The sequence below is a fragment of the Harpegnathos saltator genome, unplaced genomic scaffold, assembly GCF_003227715.2.
Source record: "Harpegnathos saltator strain DR-91 unplaced genomic scaffold, Hsal_v8.6 scaffold708, whole genome shotgun sequence".
Lineage (NCBI taxonomy): Eukaryota > Metazoa > Arthropoda > Insecta > Hymenoptera > Formicidae > Harpegnathos > Harpegnathos saltator.
The window spans coordinates 577501-584473 of NW_020230547.1; the positions used below are offsets into that span (position 1 = coordinate 577501).

At 49.3% G+C, this 6973-nt stretch overlaps 1 protein-coding gene across 5 annotated transcripts in view; it reads left to right on the top strand.

Moving 5' to 3' along the window:
* Window positions 1–342, top strand: part of LOC105187799 (protein abrupt) — a 93445-nt gene extending 93103 nt beyond the window's left edge. For 4 of the 5 annotated variants that reach the window (XM_025305678.1, XM_011148813.3, XM_025305680.1 and 1 more), the window contains exon 8: window positions 1–341. This exon is cut by the window's left edge and continues 1629 nt beyond it. The gene's annotated coding sequence lies outside the window, so the exon portion shown is untranslated. The other variant, XM_025305683.1, reaches the window with a different exon arrangement.
* The last annotated feature ends 6631 nt before the right edge of the window (window positions 343–6973 follow it).

Genomic DNA, 6973 nt, shown 5'->3' on the forward strand with positions numbered 1-6973 from the left:
CAGGTAATGACACATGTACACGTCACAAAAAGATTCCATCCATCTACCTCAGTACACACGATAAGTGATAGAGCAGGTCAATATGAATCTCAGAAAACGAAGTAGAGAAAGGAAGTAGAAAACGAAGTACGCCGCTGGATCGCAGACTATTCATTTCGGAGCATTGAACCGTCTACCGTGCAATGCAGCTTATATTACAGAGATCGCGTAAGCGACGACGTCGATCGATCGATAACGATCTTTACTTTTTCTTTTATTTACGGAAAGTTTAAGCGGCTGACAAACGACGAGTTGCATGATATAGGCATCGTTCATGATTTTATTAATACTATATTCACTATATTATATTTTATTATTATATTATTATATATAAAAAAAATATATATATATATAAATGTTGAGGATATGCATTGCTTAGATTTATAGAGTTTAGTATATGCACATAGGGCCAAATATAGGACACACACACACACACACACACACACAACACACACTTGCGAGCGCATGTATATGTAGGGTACACACAAATGCGCGTTAGCATTATGTTCTAGAGATGGGATCAAGTGTGTATTTTCTAGTAACGTTGACGATGACAATTCTAAATCCTTATATAGATAAGTCTAACCGAGACGAGTCTAAATTTTAATCGGATAAGAGACAGCGGGAGACATACGAGTAATAGTATTTAATATATACGTTAAAAAAGCAAGCGCGTGAACTTTTTAAATTTAATCGTATAGGCCACGGGCGGTGTCATAATATCATCGAATCGTAGCGCTAAATGACGAAATCAAAAAAAAAAAACGACTGGAAGACGACGAAATATACTTTTATCTGCCATTTAAAGAATTTTTATTTATACTTTTAAAGAGAGTCTATTTATTTTTTATTACTTTTAGTTCTTTCGCCCGTTCACAGCGGACATACGCTTAGTATGTCTGAAACGCCAGTAAACGCTGCAAAAATAATCGTGCAATATTTTAATTTTAATTAATAAAGTACGATATGTCTGCAATGTGTATTCGGCTTATACAGCATCAGCTCGGTCGTAGTAGCTGCGCGTCCACACAACGGAGTTGCGAGTGCGCCGAGATTCCTGAGCCTCACCGGAAGGCGCATCCGATCGCGAGTATGAGTGCATCTTCAACTTGATCCTATCTCTAGCGTCATGCCGTACCTACACGAAACACGAGCGCACACGAGTGTACAAACACGTACACCGCGGTGAGAGAGAGAGAGAGAGAGAGAGAGAGAGAGAGAGAGAGAGAGAGAAAGAGAGAGAGAGAGAGAGAGGTCATACACTTGCCCAGACAACACACACGCGGTTCAGCACCCGCACCGATCGCGAACGGCGATCTGTTACCTCATCTCTCGTTTCCTCCGCGGCTGAAGAGAGAACAGCGACGAAGGAAGCGGGGGGAAGGTTAGCCGCGGCGATTCGCCGAACGAATGGCATTTCGATTTTTCCACGGCCTCTGTTCCGTCTTTTCCTTTTCTTCCGTTTTCTTTTTTTATTTTCTTTTCTTCTTCCGTTTCTCCTCCGAGACACCAATCAGCCGTCTCCGGAGTCACGGAGACGTAACTTAGGGCTTGCCATGACGTAGTACTTAAGCTTAGCGTTCGGGTCGCTCCCATTGACACCGGAAGAAGAGACGCGACGGTTGTCAGGAGCAAACTCGGCCCTTTGCTCCTTCAACTTTGCGGACTCGCAGCTGCGCGAGAGAGGGAGGGAGAGAGGGAGGGGGGGAGAGAGAGAGAGAGAGAGAGTGAGTGAGAGAGAGGGAGGGAGGAGAGAGACAGACGCGTAGAGGTCGACTGAAATCGATTGTGTGACCCCCCGCGGACGAGGGGGGTCAAACGTATTTCGCAATCTCGCGACGAGCAGACGTCTACACGTGCGTTCAGAGTGCTCGCGGTTCCTCCTCCTCCTCCCCCTCCTCCTCCTCCTTCAGCGCTTTCGAGCGACGAAAAGATATACTTCTTCGCTCGTGCGCGCGATGTCTTTGAACATCGGGGGTTCCTAGGGAGAATTTACTGCTTGCTCTTTCAACGGGCAGGATTAACAATCGAAGGAGCGAATTCGCGCGCGATACGTTATTCGGCATAGTTGTAAAATGGTTCCTACTAATATACATGATACGAGATAGTTACACGGATGACATACTTATGGATGAATACGTATATGATAATAATAGGTATATAAGTGTATGTATAAGGGAGGGAGGGGGGAGAGAGAGAGAGAGAGAGAGAGAAAGAGAGAGAGAGGGAGGGAGGGAGGGAGAGAGAGAGGGGGGAGGGAGAGAGGGAGGGAAAGAGAATAAAGGAGCAAATTACACGTAGCAGCAATACATAGCAGCGTAACGCGGATTGTTAATTGAGAGAGAGTGAAGGTTTCTTTTTTCTTTTTGTTTTCGTTTCCGTTTCTAATGTGTATGTGCGTGCGAAGGAGCGCGTGTGTCAATATAACTAGATTAATTAGAAATTCTTGAGTTTATAGCATAATTGTAGCTCGTAGGTCGTATGCAATCCTCTCGGAGTGTAATAACGGACTTAATTCTTAAGGGTATTATCGAAAAGGTTTACGCGAACACGCGTCCAGCGATTGTTTTGCGAGAGGGATCCTCAGGCGAGTAACGCAAACGAGATACGTCCGTAAAACAATGCTAAATTAGAGGAGAAGACAAGCCTCGTCGATCATAAGCTAGAAAAGCGTGTCCGGAAGTGAAGGATCACGAAAGGACGCGAACGCGAGTGACGCTTGAATCAAAGCGGCATTATTATGTGAGAAAATTCGGAGAGCCAGTGGACAATGGACCGGCTGAAGAGTCGGAGCATAAAGCATAGCGTCGATGGACAACAATCGAACGAGTGTCAAGAAAAGTGCAAGCACAGGCCGACGGCACCGAGTCCGAGGACGAAGTGACGACGTCACCAGAAACGTACATACGACGGCCGTAGAAAGGCAACAAGGCATTTCTTACTCGCGCAGAAATTATGAATATCGATAATATCGAAATTATTATACGACGATTTTAAAAGTTAAGAGATATTTGGGGAGGGAGGAAAACGAGGTCGCGCGACGTGTGTGAGGTCGGATCAACAAGAAAATACGTCACGCTTTTAAATAACTCGATAACGCAACTTTTGAACTTGAACTTTTAAGCTTTTTTCCCGGCTAGCGGAGTAAGTCTCGACAATTCGTACAATTGGACGATTATTTAATTGGTGAAACGCGAGTGAAGCGGATTTCGCACTGACTGCGCGTTCGATGCGCTGCATCATCGGGATGTTTCAACTAAAAAAAAAACATTGTATACGATTGCAACTGTGTATACGATTGTGACACTTGTATACGACGTATACGCGGAAATCTCGAAAAAAAGAATGGACAAAAAAAAACGGGTGCGCGATCAAATCGCGCGCGGGTAGGCGCGTATTTATTGCTCGCACCATGCTGTTCGACATCCATCGGGCTTCGTCTGCGATTTTTTACTACGGACATTGTTGTTGGCCGTGGTAATCCCCTTTTTCTGTCGCGCCCGCCTCTCGGGCGCGTCCGCGATTCGCGGTATATCAAGCCGCGGGAGCAGCATCTCTGGACGGAGATCGAAGCGCGCAGCGATTCCGCTCGAGGGATGAGAAGAAAGAAGGAGACAGAGAAAGAGAAACGGGGGAGAGAGACAGAGACAGAAAGGGAAAGTGTAGGAACAGCATCGAGATCGAGAGGCAAATCCAGGTCTAATCGGTACAAAGAAACCACTTCTTGCCTTGAAGCTCTCTATTATTACAGAGGAAAGAGGAAGCATCTGCCATTGCGCGTGAGTCGTGCCGAGCGCGCGCGCGCGCGCGGAGAGAAAGAGACATAAATAAGAGAAAAATAAAAGAAACGTATAAAACGAAGGAATTCTTCGCAGAGTACAAATTTATTCGCGGAATTAAATCTTAAAGGGCATTGTTACTGTAGAAAGTAAAAACTATCAACTGTGGGAAAGAGGAAGAGGGAGAGAGAGAGAGAGAGAGAGAGAGAGAGAGAGAGAGAGAGAGACACGCGGACGCGCGTTCGTGCTTTCCGTCTTGCGCTGAACACGATGTGAAAGAAAGTCACTCGTTTAATGATGAAATGTGATTGAACATATACATATATATATATATACATATATCAAACAGATATACATACACATATATGTACATATATATTACGCGTAATACACATTACGCATAACATATATGCTGCATGTTACATACACGGTACTTACGTTCGGCATGAAACATGCGTCTAACCATTGTTTGTGCTTCATACATTGTTTCACGTTGTTCTAACGCGAAAGGGCGCGTCGCGTCGCGTCGCGTCGGTGCCGCGTTTTCGTTTCTTTTCCTTTTTCTTTTCACGATTTGCCCCGTCGACAACATCTTCAGCACTGCACGGCGAATGCGAAGCTGAAGACTCAAGTGCCGCGCCGTGACGAGTGTAACGATCGCGTGCGAATCGGCAGGAACGAGAAAGCGAGCAGGTGAGGAGACAGAAACAAAAAGAGAGGGAGGGAGAGAGAGAGAGAGAGAGAGAAAGAACTCGATCGTTCGTCCTGTGCCATCGCGTTGAGGTCGACAATCAACGTACGTGTCCCTGTTCGATCGCACGTCGTCTAATGATCGCGAGACCCGCGGGGCTCGATACGCCGAAGTGAGCGAGCGCGCCGGAAGTCGTTAAAACTGGCCAAAGCGACGAGGGCCGCGACGAATCTCCGCAACATGCGACGTTATCATCGATAATTAACAGTGATCTCGTCGATCAATTTCGTTCGACTTCTTTTCCCTTTTCTGTTTTTTTCTTTTTTTTTTTTTTTTTCATCTAATAACACGTAACGGCGCACTCTCGCACGCCGAGTCCACTTGACTCGCGCGCAACACCCGCGCGCGCGCGCGCGCGCGAGAGAGAGAGAGAGAGAGAGAGAGAGAGAACATATACACATACGCATATTTTACAATCTACATACGTACATTTAAGAGAACCGGTTTACCGGCGGGGTCTGTCTCGTTTACCCGCGAAACATGCAAATCCGCCTTCACCCCCTCTCCCCGCCCCAATCCTTTTGCGCAGCAGATGATGGTTTCTTACGACAATATTTATACACAGTCATACATGTCAGTGTGTGCGTGCGTGCGTGTGCGTGTGTGTGCGTGTGTGTGTGCGTGTGTGCGTGTGTGTGTGCGTGCGCGTGTGTATGCATACGTATAAATATATATTTTACACACACGTCACGTGTAAAATACATATATTTACACGGAAGGTCCCGAAGTCCCGCTATGATCCCGTCATCCTCCGCCAACCCTCTCGCCGGGTCAGTCCCCACGTCGTCATAGTCTATTGATCATAGTCCGCAATAGTCATCTCGAATAATACCACCAATTACAGTATTGCAATAGCTTTTAGAGACAATCGTGTGCGTAAACTGTATAACGCTCCCGGCCGGCGCGGCGCGACGCGGCGCGGCGCGGCGCGGCGCGAACAGCCCCGATCGACATCTCGGTAAAACTGTCGCGTTCGTTGCGCAAGAACGCAAGAACGCTAATCTCGCTCCGATGTGTCTCATTGCGCGTGCCGAACCGCCTGAGAAGCGCGATCGCTTCGCGGCGGGAGTCCTTCATCCCTCGAGAGACGCAGCGCAGGGTGCGGCAGGATTGTCCTCTTCGCTCGGTCGTCCACACCGTTATTCTCTCCCTCTTACGTTATGTTTCACTCGAACATATCCGTGTCCGTTGCCGCCCGAGAATATGATATAATGCTCAGCCTTGAAACAAGAATGAGAATTATTCATCAGGTTGCACGCAACGTTAAATAGTTGTCCCCTTGATTGCGCACGGCATCGACGTGTAATATGTTCCGAGTCTTCGTATCGAACACCGCACAAGAAAAGAAGATCCCAAGAGCGGACTTTCGACGGAGCAGAAGCGGCTAATCGTGCCCGCAAATGTCGCTGCGCGACTCGCGGTCTCGCGTTCGTCAGCTTCAACCCCGACCGGCACGCGTTCCGTTCGCCGTTCCGCGTCCCCGGCGTGGCCGGAGGACTCACACTTCCGTGAGAAAAGCCCGGCGCGAGATTTCGCGAATGCTTCGGATTATAACGGAATTCGCACCGTAATCTCCTCTTTTTACGCTTCAGTAGCCGAGCCCGCGCATTCTCTGCCCCGATATCTCTCCGCGGACGACAAGCCGTTGTTTTCGCCCCGACGAGCCTCGAACAATGCGAGCGCGCGCGACTCGAGGTGCTCAAAGAAGAAGACACCGCGGACGACGACGAGTTTAGCGGCCGCGTCGCAATAATTGATCGCGCTTTCGGATTCTACGGATCTCGAGCGAGCGCGGCTCGGGGCTCGAAGCCCGGCACACGCATTCTCGCAGAATAAGCTTCTAATTCGAGCTCTCCTCGCGGTGTTCCGACCTCGCCGAGCGCCGCGGCGAATGGCGCTCTTAATTCACCGGATATGCAAATAGCCGGCGTTTGCACGCCGTGCCCTTCGAGAATCGATCGTTCCCAGAGGCGCGGCGCCCCGTAAAAAGACCCTCCGCGCGCGGCGGCCGTCTGTCGCTCCTTCCGGGAGGCGACGGTGGGCCCGCCGCCGTCGTCGTCGTCGTCGTCGCGGTGCTTTCGTGCTGCAGGAGGGGGCAGGGAAGGGGGTTAGCTCACACGGGTTAGCTCGTAGTTAACTCACGACGAAAGGACGGTAAACGATATCGGTAACGACCTCGCGCGCTCCCCGCGCCGCGCGCCGGGCTATCGGCGGCGATAATAACGCGAGCGAGTCGGAAGCTCGTAAAGACCCCTCGCGAATCGACCGAATGCGAGCGCGCAGCTCGCTCGCGCCCGTCGGTGATTATGAAGTCGGATTAACAGCGTCGTAAACGCGGTGAGAGCTTTTACGAACTGTCTGGCGGGCGCAGCCGCCGCTCACTCGAGTCCGCGAGTGAGGGAGA